General features: G+C 39.4%; 1 protein-coding gene across 4 annotated transcripts in view; it reads right to left on the bottom strand.

Annotated features, from left to right (window-relative positions):
• LOC126427102 (poly [ADP-ribose] polymerase tankyrase-2-like) overlaps nt 1-24,855 on the bottom strand; it is a 543,050-nt gene that overhangs the window by 502,035 nt on the left and 16,160 nt on the right. The window lies entirely within an intron of this gene.

Consider the following 24,855-nt stretch of genomic DNA (forward strand, 5'->3'; position numbering starts at 1 on the left):
TTTTAAATTATGTTACATAAATAATTGCACAATACATATCTTCAATGACAAAACTGTTCAAATAAAGAAAATACAGACATATATGTACACCAATCACACTCTGGATATTTAAGCTATTAGCTTTACAAAATTCTCTGAACACTGAACTTCAATTACATGATGAAACTGTTGATAATGACAGAATTTTATTGGTCATTTGATGTGTACAAAATGTGATATTCTTCCTTGAAGTTACATAAACCAGCAAAAAACATTACACAAACAAGTGTTGCAGATGACTATGAGAGAAAACAAGTTATTAACCTGTTGAAAGACTTTTGCAATTACGAATAAATGGACAAGCCTGTTCATAATTAACTCATCAATAGGCGTTCTTATGTAGCAAAATTCAAAACAAAATAGTTCTGAACTGAATTCAAAGTTCATTCCATATTTCTGACCGCAGAGAGATTTGGTGCTCATGAAAATTTTTGTGCAAGTCCATCATTAAACACTGTATAGGAACATAACACACAATTATTTCATTATTATTTAACAGAGTTCCCCACAATTTGCTACTATGACTGAGGAATATCTACCAGTTGGTCCTACTAGATTCTGAAGGCCTCAAAAAGTGAGAATGTGTCCAGCTAGTGTAAGATGATCTTGACAGCTGGCATGGAAAATCTCAGCCTGAAAAGCTGCCTTCCTGGGAATGTGGAACACGAGAAATTATATTCTCAAATTCTCTGAATTTTTGAGGATCTGATAACCTAGCTCTAGATTCATGAGAGTAAAAGGGTCTGTTCCACAAACCTACATTCTCTGGGTTGCATCAGACCTGAGCCTCTACATTTGGATTCCTTAAAAGGCGTCTCATTCAAGCCTCTGGAACTGGGGCCATGGGATCTCAGTTGATCTGAATCTCGTTTTAGAGTCATGTACCTAGAATCGTGAGACGCTGCATTGTTTGAAATCACATCTCTTGAGATGACAGCTGGTCTGAAACCATCAATTTTCTCTCACAGAGTGGTGGCCACATAACTTATCTTACGAGTTTGCTGACCGTCTGCTTTTCTGACGTCAATCTGAAATGCATCGAGCTCCCTCCACGGTGCTCGGTCCAGTACAATGTAACAGGCTTCTTGTCGGTGTGACTATTTAGATGGGCCAAATCCAAGCTCACAAGGCTATTGTGAAGCCAGGACTCTTAGATATGAGGATCTGCAGTACTGCAGATTCTGTATACGTACACTCTTGTGCCGAGAGTCGACCTGAAGCTGTGAATTGTGTTTCACAAAACTGAGGAGTGTCTGCATTGGCAAATCTGAGCTCACAATGCTGAAGCTGATTATGAGGCATAAATATGGAAATTTGAGGAGGAGGATTTGGAGCCGAGAGCCCAGGTACTGGAGACTGGTACAAAGCCCGAGGCCCTGAAGTGGGTACAAGAGAACGTGAAGACTTTGGTGCTGGTAGGCTCTGTCTCTAATTTGCAGGAGGCTGTGCGTCATGCCATTTGGTCAAACTGGAACCGGCTCGCACTTCATATATTCTGACCACAGCATAAATTAACATTCCAGCTACCCTATCAGACGCGGAAGACTCTGAAAAGTCAGTGAGTCAATCTTGACTTGACGTCAGAACAAACACAACAACTGCAAAGAAAACATTGGAAAACGAGCGAAAAATGTGTGCGAAAAACGAATTGAAAGAACTTCACAGTAATTAACAAATGTTCAATGCACAGCCTCATAATGCAGAGTTACAATTGGGAAAGTTGCTCCATAGACTAGAATATGATTTCATAACTGAAAAAGTCAGAAAATACACCAAATCCATTGTACAGAAAAAGAAAGCCCACAGAAGGAAAAAACTAGGTAATTTTGTGAAAGAACAGTTACTTCCCAAATTGAACCAAAACAGCTGAAAGAAACACACATTCTCCGCACCCTTCCTCAACCGTGCCGATACAACATCCACTACAAAAGAAGAGGCACTATTCAGCAAAGGATTAAAACACAACGTTCAAGTTTCACTGTATCACAAGAACAGAGAGAAGCTCATCACTAGTGCCACACAGATTCCAACCATCTCCTTTATGAAAAAAAAAAAAAAAAAAAAAAATGACATAATAGTAGCCTGCCCCACGAACCTACTACGGTGTCGTAGCAGGCGGAGAGGTGATACTCCGACGTGGCGCGTCCCAGGTGGCGGATAGGGGGGTCCTCACCGGTTTACCGGCGGACTTGAGCGAAATAAAATAGCTCTCGCGGACCAAACACTGAACAACCTCTACGGCTAACAACCGTAGTTGTAACTCGGAGCTTGCTCCATACAAGGTTGACTACCTTTGAAAGTCAAACATGGAAGGAAATCTTTCAAGGAATAATCCACCGCTTGGCAATAACCAAGGAAGACTGCACTCGGATACGGTGGGCAGTCACCTGAAAGATAACTTGGATGAGTCGGAGCATCTGCAAATACCCAAAACGGACAGACGACCAAAACTCAAGACAGGACAAATAAACTACATTGCGACACACAATATAAATTCCCTCATACAACCAGGCAAACTCAAAATTCTGACGGATGAAATGGATCGCAAGGGGATTCTCATAACCGGACTTCAAGAAATGAGAAATACTGATCAGGAGCCGATAGAATCACAAGGATATAGGATTTATAAGGGAATACCAGGGAAAAGAGTCATGAAACAGTGTCCACAATTTGGAACAGGATTCGTGGTGAGTCTGAAAATAATAGAGTCCATAATAGAATTTAAAGCACAATCTCCCAGGCTCTCAACATTAACTCTAAAAGCTGCAAATAAAATGTACACAATAATAAATGCCCATGCCCCGACAAATGATAAAAATAATAAAAAAGAACACAGAGAAGAGGTAGAAAAATTTTGGGAGCTCTTAGATCAAACGACGAATAACATTAATAAAAATCACATCAAAATTTTAATTGGAGACTTCAATGCCCAGTTAGGAAGGGAAAAGAGATATAGAGACATAATAGGGAAATGGACAGCACACAGAAGAACAAACAAAAATGGCATAAGACTAGTGGAATTTTGCAGAAACCATGACATGATCTCAAAGTCGACGTATTTTAAGAGAAGACCAAGTAAACTAAAAACTTGGAAACATCCAGACTGGAAAAAAGGAGAATGGCAACTGGACCATGTCTGCATGGATAAGAATTACCACAAGGAAATTTACAATGTGAAAGTACTGAGAGGGACAGATACCGGATCAGATCATTACATGATAAAAATTAAAATTAAATTAACCCCATTAGCAAAGAAAAAATCCCACCAGAAGAAGAAGAGAACCTATGACCCTCATAAACTGATACAAAATGAGGATTATGAAGCACAAACCAGGGATATAAAAATAACAGATGATCTGGAAGAAATAATTCCAAAATTGAAACAAATAGCTGAACAAGTTGCCCCTATAAATCCAAGGAAAAAACACCAGTGGTGGAACGATGAATGTGATGAAGCAGTGTTGGATCGACACCAAGCCTGGTTAAGGCATCAAAATGAAAAAACAGAAAAATCATATTTGGAACTCACAAAACAAAGGAAGACAACACAAAAAATAATAAGGAGAGTTAAACGTCAGTACCAAAAAGATATACTTCTAATGATAGAAACAAATAGTGAAAAAACAAACTCAAGAGACTATTACAAAATATTTGGCAGACAATTACAAAGATATGATCCTCCAACATTAATGTTAAAAGATAAAGATAATAACCTAGCCCATAGCAATAGTAAAAATACAGAAATTCTAGCAGAAACATTTAACAAGTTACTAAATTGTGAAGATCCCCCAGAACTTCTTCAGATAAACACAGAAACCCCAATTAAAACACCAGCAGAAAATATAAATCCACCTACAATTAATGAGGTCTACAGAGCTTTGAAAGAACTCAAAAACTACAAAGCAAGTGGAGAAGATCAAACGTTTGCTGAACTTTGGAAATATGCAGCAGAACCAGTAAAGATAGCATTACACCAATGCATAGTAAAAATCTGGAATGAAGAGAAATTACCAGAAAATTGGACTACTGCTATAATACATCCATTACATAAGAAAGGAGAAAAATCAAATCCAGACAACTATAGAGGAATTTCCCTTTCGGACTGCACGTATAAGATCATGTCAAGAATACTATACAACCGCTGTAAAGATCAATTAGAACTGGAACTGGGAGAATATCAAGGAGGATTTAGATCCTGGAGAAGCTGCCCAGAACAGATAATCACCTTGAAGTTAGTTATGGATGTCTACAAAAGAAGGCAAAAACAACTAGTCATAACCTTTGTAGATTTCAAAAAGGCGTATGATTGCATCCATAGATCTTCAATGATGAAAATATTAAGGAATTTTGGACTTCATCCTAAATTAATAAAAATGATACAGTTAACCTTAACAAACACCAAATCCAAAGTAAAATTTAGAGGAGAAATATCTGAACCATTTACGATTAAAACAGAGTTGAGACAGGGAGATTGTTTATCACCATTGCTATTCAATTGTGCTCTTGAATATGTAATGAGAGAATGGTACAAGGAAAATCCTATGAATATTAAAATTGGAACTAAGAAAGATAAAATAAACCTAAATTGCTTGGGATTTGCTGATGACCTAGCATTACTAGCTAATAATATTCAGGAAGCCACGAAACAAATAACAAGCTTACAAAATATAGCACAAAAATTAGGACTCCAGATATCATTTGAAAAGACTGAAATAATGGTAACGGATCCACTTGTAATAGATCACATCACAGTGAACAATAGGGAAATTAAAATAGTGAAACAATTTAAATACCTGGGTGAAATTATAACACATAAATTGGACGAGAAACCTGCATGGCGAGCAAGAACTAATAAAATGATAAAAACTCAAAAACTAACATGGTCTACGTACAATAAAAAATGTCTATCAATTAAAACAAAATTAAAACATTACAAGACGGTGGTTCAACCAGAGGTTACATATGGAAGTGAAACTCTTTTTTAAAGTCACCCAGAAAAACAGAATTGACAAAATTTTAAAAGTAGAGAGAAGAATTGCTAGAACATGCATAAATAAGAAATATCAAAAAGCTGGGCAATGGCGGATAGTTCCAAATGAAGTGGTATACAGAGAACTGGAGCCCATCACTGATACTATACGAAAGAAAAGGATCTCTTTTTGTTGTCACATTCTGAGGACATCAGAAACCAGATTATCAAGGAAAATTATTGAGAAACTCTGGAATTTGAAACAACAAGGAGGATGGCTTAAGGAAATAAGAGAGGATATGGAAGAACTGGAAATAACTCTGGATGATTTGCACAACAAAACGCCAAATTTAAAGAAGTTGAGGGACACAGAAATAAGATTTAAACCAAAAATTGACAAACGACATACAATGAAAAGGGTATTTACAGATAAGGAACGACGAAAAGCATCGGAACGAATGAAGAGATACTGGGCCACTCGGAAGGGGAAAATACCAAAAAAGAGGGCCAGAAATGATTGACTGAAGTGGTCCAATGAGGCCGTAAAAGCAGAAGAAGAAGAAGAAGAAGTAGCCTGCCACAAAATCAACAAAATTATTGAGGAGGAGATTGAAAAATGATTCCCAGCAATCAAGAAAAGAGAAGCAGCCCTCACACGTACCACTATTACTAAACAAAATACGAGTAACACAATAATGGTAAGAGCATATGAGGGCAGTGCTGCAACATATGCACAAAAAACTTAAGATTTCTTCCGAGCCGACAACATGACAGAAATACCTGTACATCCAACAGCCAAAATATAAAAAGAAATTCAACACATCTCAAATAACAAATTTCCTACTTAAAATCTAAGAAGCAAGATAAATTGTAGCTATGAGCCCAGAAGCATCTTGCCTTAGATCACAACCAAAGATATACAAAAATGGGACCACCAACTAGCTTATAGGTAACTGTGGGAACAACCCAACTTTCAAGGTCAATAAAAAGCACTTCAGAATTCTTAAAGAAACAGACACACATTCGGTAATAAAAGAACACTTAAAAACACAGCACAATTTACAGAACATGTCAAATATATAGAAGTTCTGATGAAGCCACGCATGCCTCATGTGACATACAAAGCCTTTATTCCTCTGTGCCAACAGATTCCACACTATACATAATTAATGCCAACCTACAAAAGCACAAAAAAATCCCCTCCACTCACATTACTGTACTAATGGACCTGCTGGGCTTCGCACTCTCAAACAATTATTTCAAACTCAACAATAAATCTACAAACAAACAGATGGCCTAGCAATAGACTCAAACCTATCTGGATTGTTAGCTGAAATCTTTATACACAATTTAGAAGACCAAGTCCTGAATTCCAGTCATCACCTGAAAAACATTACCTACAGATACAGATTTTTATCCCTTTTAAAATATTCAGTAACTCAAACTAAGAATGCCACAATCCCTTAAAAATTAGTCCAAATAATGTTATGATATATATTTTTTTGTACTTTGAGTTAATGTTTCTGTTTTGTTATATATGTTATTTGCATCAAGTTTTTCCAAGACAAAATATGACAGTACACATGTGATGTGTTACAATATAGAAAGAAGCCTGTGACTACTGGAGGCATAATATCTTATTTGTTTATTTTCATCTTCACATATACCGTAGACTGGGGTTACTTAGGGACTTGGGACTGCAGGGGTAACATTTGGACTGCCGGCTATTTTTCAGTTTTAAATTTCCCTCCGCCACGTAAGAGGCCGACTGGAACGTTAGCGTGTTCTGCCATCTTGCGGCCGTATTCGAAAGCTTTCTCCCCGCCACCAATGGCACAGGGCATTGCTGTTTTCTTGGCGCCTTTTTCTACGATCTGTGGTGTTGTGCTAAATTTCTATTGTGGGACAAAAACTGTCGTTTGAAAGAGTGTTGTCAGGTATGTAAATTTGTTTGTTCATGTCATAACACAGTTTTAGAGCAGCCAAATCATAATTATTTACGAATGCTTCTTCATGACCCATAAATTTGTGAAAAATCATACATTAGTGGGGTTACTTCGGGACTGTCCCAAAGTTGCATTTAAGAAGACTCAGTACATGAAATGAACTACTTAACTATTTTAATTAATATTGCAAAAGCCATTCTCATTGACATTTAAATAAAAACAAAAAAACACTGCAGTTCTCACTGTCCCAAAGTAGCCCCCCAATCATTAGTAGTGCATTTCACATATGAAACTGCAGATGTCCCAAAGTTAGCCTGATGATGAATTCTCTTTCAGGTTTCCAGAATGGGGAGAACAATCAAACGTCCCATTGGGGCACAAGCAGAAAGGAATTATACGGAAGACACTGAAGAATGCTCTCTATCACATCACATCTAAAACGCTGTCAATTCGGAAGGCATCTCAGAAATATGGCATTCCAAAGAATACCCTTCACCTAAAAAGTCAGCATAAGCACAGCGGATTTGTTGGTCGTAGGACTGCTTTCTCAAAAGAGGAGCAAGAAAGTTTCGTCCATCATATCGTGGCGATGTCAAATTTCGGCTTTCCAGTGGGTGTATTCGACTTGAGATGCATCGAAAAGTCGTATCTCGACCAGATCGGAAGACAAGAACCGAGATTCAAAGACAATTTTCCAGGTAAAGAATGGGCACAGGGCTTCCTACTCGGAAACAAGCAGGTATATTCTCAAAGGACTGCAAAGAACATCTATACTCGCGCTGCCATTGATGAAGACGTCATTAACCAGTTTTTCGATCACTTGCTAGTGTTTCGCCCGACAGGATTTGGAACTATGACGAAACAAATTTGTTAGACGACCCAGGCAAGGACAACATACTGGAATTCGTTGCATATTAGTCGACCTTAATCGATACATATCGAAGTTTATAGAAATCAGGAAGTCGCGCGCGATTTATTTATCGATAGTTATTTTTCCTCTTTCCCGCGCATTTTGTCCAAGATGCACCCGTGTCCCGTAGTGCACATGTAGTTACCTCGGTAGTGCACAGTGTTCTGCTTGGACGTGTGTTGATGCATATTGTCGTAGTGTTTTGATTCGGGGCTTTGTTTTTAAACATTGTCAAAAAATATAACTCCGTCTTCTTAAAACAATTTCCGGAACAGTTTCCGTGCATTATCGAGTCGAGGAAATGCCCGTTGTTCGCTTTTTGTACCGTTTGCCGGTGTGATATTTGTGTATCACATGGTGGAAAAAGTGATATTTCCTAACATGTGGACACAAAAAAGCACCGAGACAATTTGAAGTGCGTCAATAACAATAAAAAACTGGAATTCAGTGACAAAAGTGAAAGTGATGGAGTGATAAATGCTGAATGTTTATTTACATCTTTTATTATAGAACATAATTTGCCGATTAATTATGCTGACCATGCGAGTCACCTGTTCTGGAAAATGTTCACGGATTGCAGTATGGCGAAAAAATACAGCTGCGGAAGGACAAAAACTGTCGCAATTATCGGATAAGTAGCAAAAAAAGGAAAAAGAAGAAATCGTAGACATTTTGACAAAAATGGCCATTTTCTATTGCAACGGACGGTAGTAACAAAGGGGATGCTAATTTATATCCCATAGTTGTTACCGTTTATAATGAGACGACCCAGAAAATTTAAAGTATCTTATTATCTCTCCCCAACTTAAAAGGAGGTTCCACTAGTGTCAACATAGGAACACTTCTTCTCAACACCCTGAAGGAATGTAATATTCCACTTAGTAACTGTTTGTCAATAGTCGTGACAATGCCCCTGTAATGGTTGGAATGAAAAACGGAGTTGCAGGTCTCTTGAAAAATCATATGCCTAACGTCTTTGTTGTTGGTTGTCCCTGCCATTTGTTAAATTTGGCAGCAAAAAAGGGAGCTGCATATCTGCCATTCCAGATTGATGACTATTTACTGGACATATATTATTTTCTGCAAAAGAGTACAAAGAGAAAGGAGAAACTGGAAGAATTTCAGAAATTATATGATGTCGAGACGACGAAAATATTGAAGCATGTGTGCACCCGTTGGCTTTCTGTGAGCAAATGTTTACTTCGGTTACTGGAACAGTGGAAGCCTTTGACCAGCCTGCTCAATTATGAAGTGAAGTCCGGTAAGAATGATCAGCTAGGGCGTCTCCACACTTATCATATACCGAAGGTGAAACAGTCACCAATTGAGAATAGTGCCTCTTCAAGAAAAAGAGCTAGTGGATTGCGAATTCCATGTTCATCTACATCAAAAATAAGTAAACAGGATTCCCCTATTAAGTACAACCTGTCTCGTGAAGAAAGGATTTTTATGTTTCTGTCATCAGATTTAAATATGGCTTTGTGTCTGTTTTTGTCAAATGTTATACCTACATTTGACAAAACAAATGTAATTTTACAATCAAGTTTACCTCACATCCATTTACTGCAAGGTCTGCTGCTGGACACGTTACAGAATTTGATGACTAAATTTGCACTACCTACAGTGATAAAATCCTGTTCTCCTTTTGAGGTTGATTACCACAGCAGAAGAACCCAGAAGGATGATTGTGATTTGGTCATTGGCAGTTGTACTTCTCAACTTTGCCGGCTGCGGTGGCCGAGCTGTTCTAGACGCTTCAGTCCGGAACCGCGCGACTGCTAAGGTCGCAGGTTCGAATCCTGCCTCGGGCATGGATGTGTGTGATGTCCTTAGGTTAGTTAGGTTTAAGTAGTTCTAATTTCTAGGGGACTGATGACCTCAGATGTTGGGTCCCATAGTGCTCAGAGCCATTTGAACCCCATTCTCAACTTGTGGATTGCCTCAAGCATGATGAGAAGGTGGAATTCTTCTCATCTGTTCGGAAATACTTAATTGCTGCCTGTGACTACATGGTTCACAAATTCCCACTGAAGATTGAAATGCTGAGGAATGCAACAGTTGTGCAAATTAGATCTGTTTCCAATGCATCCTTTTCTCCCCTAAAATATTTTGTAGAAAAGTTTCCAGTACAGTACTCGATTAACTGTCACTCTTTAAACCGTCAGTTTCTGTTATCCGTCACTGCTGTAACAGCATAATAATACTGTAATAACAGAATGCTCTAAGGTGCAGTGACGCGTTTGCTTTGTTTATTTACTCTAGTTTAGTGGGAAGTGAGTGTACCCGCCCGCCGTAGAATGGTACATAAAATGTGACCTTCAGTTGACGTGCTAACACATCTCCCCTTTTTCTTGTCTTTGTCTCACTTGTGAGCCACCAATCACCACTGGATCTGTTTCCAGTTGTGGCTAGAAGACTGCAATTGTCGCAGTGTATCTATCGGACTGTGCCGTGTTACATGTTTTTCCACTTGAATAAGCTTTATTCACTAATATTTTACACTACCGTATTTACTGCAGGTGTGTGTGATACAGTGACTTGATAAAATGTCTGAAAAACGTAAATGTGTTGTTTTAGGACTTAATCAAAAACTTGAAATTATAAAACGCTTAAGAAAGGGCGAAACTGCGACAAGTGTAGCGCTGATTTATGGTATTGGAAGAACAACAGTTAACGATATAAAACATGATGCTGATAAAATAGAAAAACATGTGTCAACAATGCAGAGCATGGATGGAGATGTGCAAACAAGAAAGAGAATGAAACCTGCAAAATATTATGATGAATTAACACTGCAATGTACCGAAGGTTTATACAAGCAAAAGGTCAGGTGATTCCACTTTCAGGACCTATAATAATGGCCAAGGCTGTTGAAATGAACAACAAACTTGATGGTGACTCGTCTTTTAAAGCAAGTATCATATGGCTCGACAAGTTTAAATTTCATCATGGCATTTGCCAACTTGATATCAGTGGAGAAAAACTCAGCGCGTATAGCTCTGTAATTGCTGAGTTCCGGGAGCAATTTACAGATAAAATGGCTGAATTGAATCTTGTTAGGGAGCAAGTTTACAATTGTGATGAAACTGGGCTTCATTGGAAGGCTTTACCACAAAAGACATTAGCATCACTCTCTGAAAAAGCTGCTCCAGGTTTCAAAGTACAAAAAGATCGCATCACTGCTCAGCACATCGGGCTCCGAGCAGCGCGAGCTGTGTGACGTTCACAAAGGGGCGGCGTTTTTACATCGCACCGTTGTGAACGTATTGCGGAATTGTCGTGTCGTTAGGTTGACAGGGCGAAATAGGAATCAGGAGAGCCTCCCTGGACTAGCTGGGGCTAGAAATGGATAGCGAAGGGAACGATGAAGACCCAGGGCATCAGACGCGGGGGCCCGACCGAGAGCAGGCCGGCCCCCCGCGAGCTGTACGTCCGCGGCCTTCCAGGCAAAGAATTAGCAATAGGGCTGAGGCAGATCACGCGGGTAGGTCTGAGCCAAATACCACCAACACACAATAAACAGACGTTGAACACGCACTCAGACAGCAAATTCAAAAGCTACAACAAGCACAACAAGACAGCAACATGGCGACTTTCCGTAAAAACCAACCAACCAATCACGGCGCACCACGACAGGACACAGAGAAAAACTCGACAAATGAAGACACAAATCAAACATACGACGAAGACAACTTTTCACAATATTACTACTCTTCAGATTCTGAGATATCTGAGCCAGAAGACATGGAACAAGACGATGGGGAAGGGGAATTCCAAACCCCTCCCCCACGGAAAACAGCAAAACGGAAGAACACTGAAGATGACACTGCACCGCACAAACAATTCTCCATTCAGACAGAAAACCGATTTGAACCTCTCTTACCTCCACCTCAACGAACCAATAGTACCATTAATCCAGCAACTGCAACCCAACCAACTCCATCATCATCAAATGCTCCTCAAGCCATCCCAAAGAAACCAAGGATCCCGCCCATCACTATCCAATATAAAGGACACTACCTAACGCTCAACGCAGCAGTAAAAAAGCACATGGAAGGACCAATACAGGCTATCTATAAAGGAGACACTACCAAATATCATTTTGACTCAATGAAAGACCAACGGACAGCACTCGACTTCTTTCATCACCACAACATCTCCAACTTTACTCATCAAGCAAAATGAAAGACATTTAAAAGTTGTGATTAAAGGTTTACCCAAAACAGTCACAGAAGCAGAAGTAGACAAGGACTTACGAGACCCCAACTTCAAGCCGAGAAACGTTCACCAATACAAGAAAAGAGACAATAATACAAAGCAATTAAGACCCACGGATGTCTTCTGCGTAACACTTGACAGAAAACCTGAGAACGACGGCATCTACCACGTCCGCTACATACTTGACACGAAGGTAACAGTTGAATCTTATCAAAACAAAGACGGTCCACCACAATGTAAAAAGTGCCAGGGTTTCTTTCACACCGCAAACTATTGTTCAATGCCTACTCGCTGTGTCCGCTGCGGTGGCGCCCATAGAGCAAGAGATTGCAGCCTCCCAGTAAATGCTACATCACACTGCGTAGACTGCAATCAAGAGGCCACCCCGCGTCCTTTCGCGGCTGCGAAGAATTCCAGAAAGCAATACGTATTTACCAAGCCCAACGACCAAGAACCAACACTCCAGCAGTAGCAACAATTACACACACACACACACAAAAAAAAAAAATTACATTGTGTCAGTCACTCCTTGTCCCACATGAAAACCATGCCGATCTCAATGACTTCCACTCATAACTGACAGTTCTCTGTTTTGTCCCTGTTGTTGGCGAAACTTTGCTCACAATATTCATTTAAAGTCAATTGGCAAGTGAAATGTAAGAATGTCTAATATCACCTAGCCAGTATTAGCAATAGTTCTCTACAGTAATTTTTATTTCCAGTACTAAAAGTTACAAAAGATAATATAATGGTTGCATAAAATAGTTTTTTTTCAACCAGCACAAGAGATAAATGGACAAAAACTCAATCGTTTTGCAGAGTCGAATGACATAAAATTGGCAACTGCCAAAATACTGTAATTCATACCTGAACTGAAACTTCCCCATTATTAAACAGCATTTTTCCATTAACAGAGGTACTCATCAGGTTCAACTACACTAATATTATTAGGCTGACCAGAAGTCCTGCTACCCCCAGAAAATCATTTGGGACACAGCTGTCCTGCTTTTTAATTGAGAAACAAAATGAGTGCAATAACATTTCTCACTCAAGCATTTCTGAAAACAAATTTTGTAGTACATTATAGAAATATATATTTTCACAATACGTAGGCCTACAACATTTAGTTTAACTAGCCCTCTGCCAGAAGAAAGAGTAGGAGATGCTCAAAACAAAAGTGGGTACTACCTGTCCCCACCTCTAATGTACTGATAATCCACTTTATGACCTTCAAGACAAGTAAAAGCAAAACCAAAGGCGTAAAGGAGCCTGATTTACATTTCTCCTAATGTGACTGCATCCGTACGGAAGTTAAATTTGTGAATTATGTGAGTAATGCAGAGTGTGTTAGCAGTGCTCATCGAATATTGGTCAGCACGTATACGCACTTGCCTTGACAATCTGCAGTCAAGCGATATGTTAAATTTTAGTAAGAAGATATAATCTGTATCCGATTACCAATTACATTACAAAGCTTTTAGGATTAACAAATTGTACGAAGTACGTGACTAAACATTGCAGAAAAATATATCCAAGTTATTAAAATAAAATAGTATGTCAGTGATTATTTCTGAAGAAAAGAATTTTGTTTCTATATTATGTACCAACATTTTCCTTTCCAATTCACAAAATGAAGATGCATTCTCACTATAGATATTTCACCCACAGCGTTGTCATATTGTCGATTTTAAAAATATCACGTCAACTGACAATGGTACATATAACTGTAGTAAAGAAGTTACATATAAACCAAAGATTCCCAGTTTTCTCTTAGAAATCTCGTTAGCCTAAGTATTACTGGAGATGGAAAATGCATTAAAAGCACCACAGTAGTACTGAGCCTAAGATACAAAAGTGAGGCACGAGTGGTGACAACACAAGTGAGAAATCCAGGGCAGTACCGGTCCACCCGTCTGGCTGTCTAGGTACAAATGACCTAAATGAACAAATGAAGGAACCTGTACACCATATGGGTAGAGAAAGGTCCCAGTAAATGCTCAAAATAACAAATGCACTGGAAGAAGTATTGGAGGACTGTAACAGAGCTCGAGTACTGTAAAAGGCAATTTGCCGAATACATGAGACGAACCGCCACCGATTCGTCACCTGCCATTTCTGACTGAGGACCGTGCAGCCACAACAGCTGGGACCTGCGGCATTTGTGGCTCTCCACAATCCAAGTCATATAAGAAAACACTCCGTACAAAAGTCTAGTACGTACGGCTGCTCTGGTCTGTACTTGACATCTGACAAGACTCGAATCTAATGTGAGGTACATGCAACAATTTTTTATCTTCCACCTTTAACATGCATGTTGGTTTTGGCTTGTGTGCAGAGCAGCAAATATTGACACCTTGGCATTAAACTATAATTTGCTTTTAAATTCCTAACAATTTCTGCAGATGGTTTAAAAAAAAAAATCACAAGACAAATCTCATCCAGTGTGTATCTTTCAACAATTTTGAACTTATGCCAATAACAACTTGCAAGGATTGTAACACTCCTTAAAACCATTACAATTACAGATGCACTTCTTAGCACAGGGAATGACTTAACATTATCGAAATATTCCTAAACATAATAAATTGCTTGACACAGCATTCCTCAACCTTTTCATTTTAAACGTTTTAGTTCTTCCAGAAATACTGATGTACTTGAATGCCAAGAGTCCCTCCATTAAATAATGAGATACGGGGAGAAAGAGCTGTCCAACAATAGTCAAGTCACAGTTTAAGGTATGAATTACAGCATTTCTGTACACTTCCTGGTTTACAAAACTATCTGTTGTTTGTAGTGTCTCTTTTTGGCAATTGTGAACAAATCTAAACTTTTTTTGTGGCAGTATATATTGTTTTAACGTTTAATGTAACAGTTATCTTTTGTAAGTTAGTGTTCATATGGGAAAGACTTACATTCGTAATGAAACTGTTGCTGAATAACTGATTTATGACCTATGTTGGTTAAGTGATGACACTACATACTCATTGATCAGTCACCTTTAAATGACTTTTATGAGGAAAGTTTCACTAACAGGCACAAGCCTTAAAATGTCTATTAGCCAGGAATGGAAATCACTGAGACAGCGTGGTTTTTACGTGCGGCGAGAAATGACAAACGCAAAGTAATGGTTTTGCAGTTGCCACTAACCATACAAATCACTTGGATGAGAATCTAGGATTTTTTAGTAGTGATGTAAATGCACACACTTGCGTTATGATAGTTATTGACTTTAGATGTTAAATTTTCAGAATTAGTTTTCCATATATTCCACAAGTCTACACAGAAGGTCCAGGTGAGAGTTGAGGTAGGGGCTCTTGTGAACAGATTAGTCAACAATCAGGGGGACTGCAGTGTACAAGGAGGCCCTGAACATTGCAGCTGGAAACTCTTGCAACAAAGGTGTGTAACAGCGCTGTCTGTGTAGCAAGCTGATTTGTAGCACCCTGCATTCCTATGAAGCCCATGATATTTTAAATGGAGCCTTGATTGATTGATAGAATAAGTAGCCGATATAATTTGTCTTGCCAGCTACTCCACCATTTACTAGGCTCCTTCCTCTTGACAATTCATTTCCATTCAATTAACACAATGCAAAAGTGCATATTAGTTATGATAGGAGTCATAATCGTTGGCAACCAGTGGCGCACTGCCAATATATATTATCAACCCGATTAATGGTTTGATGTACTGGACCTATCAAATCGGGCAAGAAAATGTATACTGTACACTGATGTGACGAAGGAAGCTGGGATAATTTTAATTCACCTCTTGTTTAGCCATCTGCCTCCTTAAATTCGTTTTGTTACTCTTAACTAATTATCATTAACATACAGAATATAATCTGCATTTCCATGAAAGATAAAGACTGGCTCTCAGTTTTAAAGCAAATAACGACTGATCTAATTTTGTGCTTAGTTTTATGTATGTAATTGATGTTCTAACTTATTTTGCCTATTCATAGTTAGTATCGTGTTAGAGGGTGAAATCAGTGATCATTTTGTAACTTAAATTCTATTATTGACATATAAGCAAATATAAATTATACAATAACCGTTAACATTTGGAAGATGAAGTACCAGTAATCTTAAAGTATTTATCTAGCTCTATTCAAAAACACGTTAGCAAACCCAGCCTTTCATTAATTCCAAAGTAATTAACAGTTTTGTCAAAGGTATTGTTTGCATAACTATATTAACAATGTGTTGTTTCAGCACCTATTATTGTGATGATATACAAGGTGTTACAAAAAGGTATGGCCAAACTTCCAGGAAACATTCCTCACACACAAATAAAGAAAAGATGTTATGTGGACATGTGTCCGGAAATGCTTAATTTCCATGTTAGAGCTCATTTTAGTTTTGTCAGTATGTACTGTACTTCCTCGATTCACCGACAGTTGGCCCAATTGAAGAAAGATAATGTTGACTTCGGTGCTCGTGTTGACATGCGACTCATTGCTCTACAGTACTAGCATCAAGCACATCAGTACGTAGCATCGACAGGTTAGTGTTCATCACAAACGTGGTTTTGCAGTCAGTGCAATGTTTACAAATGCGGAGTTGGCAGATGCCCATATGATGCACAGATTAGCATGGGTTAATAGCCGTGGGCGGTACGTTTGTATCGAGACAGATTTCCAGAACAGAGGTGTCCCGACAGGAAGACGTTCAAAGGAATTTATCAGCATCTTCGGGAGCATGGAACATTCCAGCCTATGACTCGCGACTGGGGATGACCTAGGACGACGAGGACACCTGCAATGGACGAGGCAATTCTTCATGCAGTTGACGATAACCCTAATGTCAGCGTCAGAGAAGTTGCTGCTGTACAAGGTAACGTTGACCACGTCACTGTATGGAGAGTGCTACGGGAGAACCAGTTGTTTCCGTACCGTGTCCAGCGTGTGCAGGCACTATCGGCAGCTGATTGGCCTCCACGGGTACACTTCTGCGAATGGTTCATCCGACAATGTGTCAATCCTCATTTCAGTGCAAATGTTCTCTTTACGGATGAGGCTTCATTCCGACGTGATCAAATTGTAAATTTTCACAATCAACACGTGTGGGCTGATGAGAATCCGCACGCAATTGTGCAATCACGTCATCAACAGATTATCTGTGAACGTTTGGGCAGGCATTGTTGGTGATATCTCGATTGGGCCCCATGTTATTCCACCTACGCTCAATGGAGCACGTTATTATGATTTCATACGGGCTACTCTACCTGTGCTGCTAGAACATGTGCCTTTACAAGTACGGCACAACATGTGGTTCATGCACGATGGAGCTCCTGCACATTTCAGTCGAAGTGTTCGTATGCTTCTCAACAACAGATTCGGTGACCGATGGATTGGTAGAGGCGGACCAATTCCGTGGCCTCCACGCTCTCCTGACCTCAACCCTCTCGACTTTCATTTATGGGGGCATTTGAAAGCTCTTGTCTACACAACCCCAGTACCAAATGTAGAGACTCTTCGTGCTCGTATTGTGGATGGCTGTGATACAATACGCCATTCTCCAGGGCTGCATCAGCGCATCAGGGATTTAATGCGATGGAGGATGGATGCACGTATCCTCACTAACAGAGGACATTTTGAACATTTCCTGTAACAAAGTGTTTGAAGTCACGCTGGTACGTTCTGTTGCTGTGTGTTTCCATTCCACAATTAATGTAATTTGAAGAGAAGTAATTAAATGAGCTCTAACATGGAAAATACGCGTTTCCAGACACATGTCCACATAACATATTTTCTTTCTTTGTGTATGAGGAATGTTTCCTGAAAGTTTGGCCGTACCTTTTTGTAACACCCTGTATAAAGGCCCGAGTTTTGGTCATGAGACAGACAGACCACAGCAGAGTTTCAGATGAGTAACCTGTGCTGTGGTTAGGTTTTACTGCTCGTAGATGTTCAACAAGAAACGATTGAAGCAGTATGTTGAGTTTCGCCTGCTTACAATTAATGAGGCTTATCGAAGGTTAAATAATAGTGCACTGACTGTATAACTTTAATTTTCCTTTTGTATAACATCAAATATTAAAGTACTGTGAAACGGAACTGTGCACCTGTCCGCTACATGATTTACAGTAGTGTGTGTCAGAATCCACAACCCATTTTGAGCCAGTGTAGCAACACAATACGTCGACACCGAAGACAGACAAAGAAATTCAAAGCAGGTGGAACCGCTACAATGTAAATGTTTAAGATTGTAGAAAAAGTAATACAATCCTACAGGTAACTACTCTGGGCATATTAACGTGTGGGATAGGGAAATGAAAATAAATTTAGTGAGCAGTTACGGAGAGAATTATTTACAAATTAACTGCAGTATGCCTTGTCATTTAAAGCATGCCCAAAGACCACTCACATATGGGAATGTGGCTGCATAGAGATAATGTGAAAGCAGCCGAGAGTAAAAATGACAATCCACTAACTATTTCTATGCCAGAATTAACTCATTTCCTTTTTTTGCATTAGCTACTAAAAGTCAAAGCAACCAAAACTTGACACCTTTGCTCTTCCTGCCCTATAACAAAATTCTGAACTGCATATGTTATGTCAGGTGTAGAGAGCAACTTTTGGCAGTATGACATACTATCAAGATGCATGTACGGGTCTTATAGATGCATTTCATTGGGATTTCAGTTGGAACAAAAGATGAATGGTTTAAGTACGCGAAGGAACTTTTATATTGCCTATACCTAAATCTCTTTTGAATGGACGGCATATAGTTTTTCTAAATTTTTCATTCTGTAACCAACCACATGAAGAACAAATTTAAACATGGTCACTTAACATTTTTCTGTATTTTGGGTACAAAAAAAAGTTCGGTTACTGTTTGAACACAAACTTGTTATTCTAAATTTATACATACATTTAGCAAAAACATTTTGAGTGAAGCTTTTGCCGTGATTTATGAATTACATAAAGCTACATTGTGAAAACATGTTTTCAGGTATATGGCAATGCTACACAAACCCCAAGTAACTATTACTAACACTGCTCTGGTGGATTAATATGCCTTAATGTTGTGGGGAAAGCAAACTCGACTGCGTTTTGTTGGCAGAAGCTTAGAAAATGTAACAGATGTACTAAAGAGACTGCCTGCACTACACTAGCCCGTCAGGTACTGCTGTGTAGTCTGGGAGATCCTTACCAGGTAGTATTAACAGAGTACATCGGGAAAGTTCACAGATCAGTACATTTTGTACTATCTTGAAATAGGGAGAAAGAGTCATGGATGTGATGCAGGATTTGGGATGGATACCATTAAAACAAGGCATTCTTCTTTGCAGCAGAATCGTCTCCCTAAATTTACATCACCAACTTTCTCCTCCAAATGCGAAAACATTTTGTTGATGCCAATCTACATCGGGAGAGACAGGTATAATAATAAAATAAGAGAAATCACAGCTTGCACGGAAAGATACAGCTGTTCGAGAGTGGAATAATAGAGAATTATTGTCAAGGTGGGTTTCATGAACTGCCAGGCAGTTGACTGATTTGCAGAGTAACCACGTATTATTCATGTATTTTAAATGCTCAGGTTTAAGATCTAAATAAATGTTACACAGTTTATCTTTTCCAAAATTGAAGATCAAAATTTGACAATGTTCTACATGTATTTCTCCACAGGGTGGGGGTTGAGATGGAGATGCAGTGCTCATCAGTTGATAGAAGAATGGTCTGCCCAACCACCTCATTATAATAAAGGAAAAAAGTCACTAATTGCTCCAATCAAACAATATTGAAGACAATTTGGTGCAGTGTTCCTCATGCTTAATCTGAAGGCCGCTTCCATTTATTACATTCTCTTGCTGTATCTAAATGTGTGTGATGGCTTTTCTTAGCTTGAACGTGTTTTATTGCTGCTTATTTTCATGTGTTTCCTGCTCTGTGATAAATCCACAAGGTTTAAACATCAGCATTTTGTTGTTGGTCTTGTGTTGACGTGGCCTATAGAAGTAGAATTGTCTTAACTATCCGGCTGTAGACTTCATTCCCATAAAGCCTTAAGTGACAACAGTCTGGAAGCAATAGATGTAGTGACCCGAGTCAGACAAGTCTCCCATTTCAATAATATTCATGTTGTCTGCAGTTAGCAAGCAAGCAGAGATTTCAGAAATGAATATGTCCCAATAAATACTCAAGTCCTTAAGTGATCAAATCACCCCTCCCCCTCCCAAAAAGACTCAGTTGCACAGATTTTCCCATTAGGAAATGGGCACACTGTCTAATCACACCTACCCTGCCAGTCTGACAAGTAGGTTAATTGCTACCCAGTGCCACCGTATTTCACTTCTCGACAGCATGTCACGCCCGATGTACCTCAGCTTTGATAGCTGCCAACACTGGCTAGAAGTATGACACTGCAGTTCATTTCTAACCTGTACACCATGCTCTCAGGACCAGTCTCCTCTTAACCACAAACCTGGCTTAACCCTCAAACCAATACAGCGATCTCTCATTGCGAACAATGACTGTCATAGCACTGTGAGAAATAATAGTCTTTCAGTACCTTCATTTTAATATGTGCCGCGAGTAAAGTAACATTCAGCAATTAACTTGACCGTCATTCTAATGATAAAGTATATTGTTCAGAAGTCACTGTGAAATTAGGTGCCTAACAGGTATTATATTATGTGCATGAAACTTATTTTTCAGCTATAGCATGGGGTGACTTTCTAAGACGAATAAGATGTCTTTAGTTTATCAAGATTTTGAAGCTCAGGAGCAAATCAGTTATTATTTAGGTGAAATCTAACACTGAAATGACGACTGACGATTCGGATTTTGTTGCAGCTGATGGTTACCACAAAACAGAGGGATACTAGCAAAGAAAATGGTCTTTTGGTAAAAGAGGTTGTTGTGACCTGAAACTTCCAGGCAGATTAACACAGGCTGTCAGTCCAATAGTTCGTCGGGACCTTCGCCTTCTGTGGGAAAGGGCTCAACTGACAGCTACCCGACAACTCACAACCTGTGCTGCTCACAGATGTACTTCCGCCAGCATCTCGTCTGCTACCTTCCCAACTTCAGGGAGTGCCAGTTGGTCAATTGGCTGGATTCAGGAGTGCTCCTCTTGCAGGTTTCACGGGAGAGCTTCTGTGAAGTTTGGAAGGCAGGAGACGAGGTACTGGCAGACAAAGGCAAAGGTCCCGAGCTCAAGTTTCGGTCCACCACACAATCTTCCACGAAGTTTCGTATTGGCACACACTCTAGTGCAGGGTGATAATTTCTTTCTGATACGACCAGTTCCACAGATAATTACTCATATCAGGGATAGTCTTTTATAGCCAAAATAATTACAAGTGAAGACATTCAAATCTGCTGTGTTACAGCAAGAAAAACACAACACAATATTTCGAAAGGAGGAATGCTTTGACTACAGGCAAAAGTTGAATTTTGGTACAGATGCCTATCAAATCTCAAATATAGCAGAATCGTCTGACAACACGTCGCATGTATATCAACTGATAGAACAGAAAAGAATATATGTACGAAGTGCTGTGCATCATAGCAAAAGAAATCAGCACATAAATGCACCAAACAGGGTCAGTCAAATTGTCTGGAATGTAGTAGAAAGATGTGCGTCCACTGTGCAAATTAGTATTTTCAGATCATTTGATTATTACCAACGTTTGCACTTTCTGCAGTCTCATTTAATTCTACACCTACATCCAGCACCGCAGAGGATACATCCCAATGCACCAGTTATTTGGGTTTCTTCCCATTCTATTCCTGCATGGAGTGCAGGAAGAATGATTGAATGCAATTTTTCAATTATATGATCCCTATATGACTGATATGTATGGGGATCGTAGTATATTCAGTCTTTCAAGACCAGTACTAAGTGACGACTACACACACACACACACACACACACACACACACACACACACACACACACACACACACACACAATTTTGATTAACGTGATCAACGAAGTTTCTTTTTACAGGTTTGCCACAAGTATCCTGAAGAGAAATTACCCGATTTTTCCCTGACATTCTGAGGTCTCAAGGGTAAGTAAACACCCAGGTTCACAAAAAATGTAAGGACGTCTGTATTTCTTTCCTGTGTGAGCAAAAATCTTAAGTACTAACATCAACATCTTTTGTAAGGAACTGCTTTTAGATGGAGAAAGCAACCCAAAATAAGTGGTTCCATCAAAACCACTTATTTCAATAAAGCAAAACCTTTGGTGATAAAAATATGCATTTCCTTGGAGTTGCAAGCCAGATTTAAAATACCCTCACTGATTTCAGAAATAACCTCAGAAAAATGTGGGTGTCTAGAAAGAAGTGTAAAGTGTGGAAGAATTGTGTAAACCAACACTACACCTGTAAGATGTTGGTTCTACTAGGCTCATTATTGTCAGTTATTACCACAGTGTCATGTCAGTTTACAGGTACTGTGTAATCTTTCTTCAAGATATTTGACTCAATAACATACAAACCACCAGTGACTAACACAATTTTCTTATCATTGATACTTTCTAAACTACTTTTGTGGTGCCAAAATATACTAGTATAAAAAGTCTAAGAAACACTGCAATGTACAAAGTACTTGTGAGAGTCAATTCCTGAAACCCATCGTGTGGCCTCTCACCCATCGAGGAGCCCCAGTGCTAGGTCCACGGATAAACCGTGTAAATCTGCTCCATTATGCCACACACAGACCCGGACCTGGGGCCGGATCAGCGAGACTAGACCCGACGGGCAGGGCTCACACGTTAGTGGGAAATGACGCGCTTTGTATCGGCAGTCCTAATCTGTTACAGATACCCCTCAGAAATGGCCAGCAGCTTTGGCCCGTCGCAGAAGTCCACTCATTTAGCCAGTTATTCCTGTGTCACAGACACCACGTTGATGAAATGAGACCGCAGTGACGAATCCGTGCAACAGATAACTGAAGCAAATACTCTGAGAATCAGTACCAGTGAGGAGAGGTAGCAACTCACTGTGAAGACAGCCACTAAGCTGCAGACAGGCACGTAGGAAAGACAACCGCACTCTCACAACTGAATTTTTGGCCATAGCTCATGTCAGAAAATGAGCACGCACACACACATTCACACAATTACTCGGCCAACTCACACACACATTACCATCTCTGGCCGCCGTATCAAAAGTCTCCGAGAATCAGATCGAGACGAACCACTACTCGTGCCCGCCTGCCTCTCATTGGGAGCTGCTAAGCTAGCAGTAAATGGTGGCAGCACTGACTGCTTCCTGTGGGAATGGGTACGAAGGGGAGAAGCTGTAAGAATGAGGGGGTAAGAAAGCAGCACCTAGCCAGTGACAATGCATGACATCTCAGTGAACAAACAATTTCATCTACTGAGACGAAGATGAGGTTTTCCTTTTTTCTTCAAATTTCCATGACACATTTGAAATTTCCTGATTTACAGAACTTGTGGCAATCGTGTTGTAAGAGCTAAATAGGATTTCATCTGCTCTTAAGATTAAATAGTTTACTATTCAGCTACTGTAGTTACCTGATGAAAATATTACAAGGTCTGTGAGACATCTCATCTTTCTACTTACATTTAAGAGATGTTTCATGTAAGGGTTAAAATTACATTCAATTCATATGGTCCTCATTTCAATTGATCAAACTGTCAGATTCAGTGAAATTAAGGATGTCTCCAAGAGCATAATGTGGTGTTGCAATGACTCCAGTTCACCAAAAAATTTAAACGTTCATAATCACTGATTTAGTTGTCCGATGGGAAATATTTCCAGGAGTACCAGGTCCTGCTCGTGTCAGAGCCTCACGAGCAATGAAACATTGAGATCTGCATTATGATTTACAATCTTTAGAATCATATCATTATAACAGCTCTTAAATTTGACATGTTATCTTCGGTATTACCTTCCACTCTGCATTCTGTTGTGTAAATGCATTTAGTATGTTAAGTAAGTTGGCAAACTGATACACATTTTGCAACTTCTCTACAGTCTGTGAGTAAATTTCATGACATTTGTGATTTCCAGTAACTGAATTGTTTGTGGTTGGCCATAACTCATCTCTTGATAAATATAATCATCAATTGAAGAATGTATTATGCCCAATCTGCTGATTAACCTTCCAGCAACACAGTCACAAAGTCCCACAGCAGTATCCTTGGTCAGCGGTATTTACATTTACCATTATAAAATTAGATTGACAAACTAGGCAGCCTGGGACATTGTCAGTAACCTGATGTAATTTCAGTACGTTAGTGTCTTATATGCTGAAGTTTGCAGCAACTCCATAGTTCATGAAGTGTTGGCGGAAGTATGGGCGCCTATATTCTCACCACTAACCATTGGATTAACAGTACACACACAAATTTCAGGCTGTGTTAATAGAAGTACTGGACGCTTCTGGGAAGAGCATGTGGTGTACGATTCTTGAAACTGGTTTACAAGAATACCACACCAGAAGCTCACTGAAAATGATGTGTATTTGGAACACAGTCAAGATCAAATGTTAATGATTGATGCTCTGGAGCAGTTTCAATAGAACTCTGTTCTCCTATGCCAGTCAAACATTTGATCTACTGCCAGTAGACTAAGTGTAAAACACTACTTTTTGGGAATTTCAGGGTAGTTGATAGTAGGAGTTTAGGAAGTCTCACCTGTGGAAGGAGGACCACTATGAGGAGAAGAGAGAAGTGGGAAGGAAGAGCAGGTAAATATTTGAATAATTCAATGACACGTTTCACAGTAAACCAGAAGTTTATTTGCTTTATCGAAAATGGTACGAAAGGTCCACCTTACACCGGATG

This window comes from Schistocerca serialis, chromosome 11 (assembly GCF_023864345.2).
Source record: "Schistocerca serialis cubense isolate TAMUIC-IGC-003099 chromosome 11, iqSchSeri2.2, whole genome shotgun sequence".
Lineage (NCBI taxonomy): Eukaryota > Metazoa > Arthropoda > Insecta > Orthoptera > Acrididae > Schistocerca > Schistocerca serialis.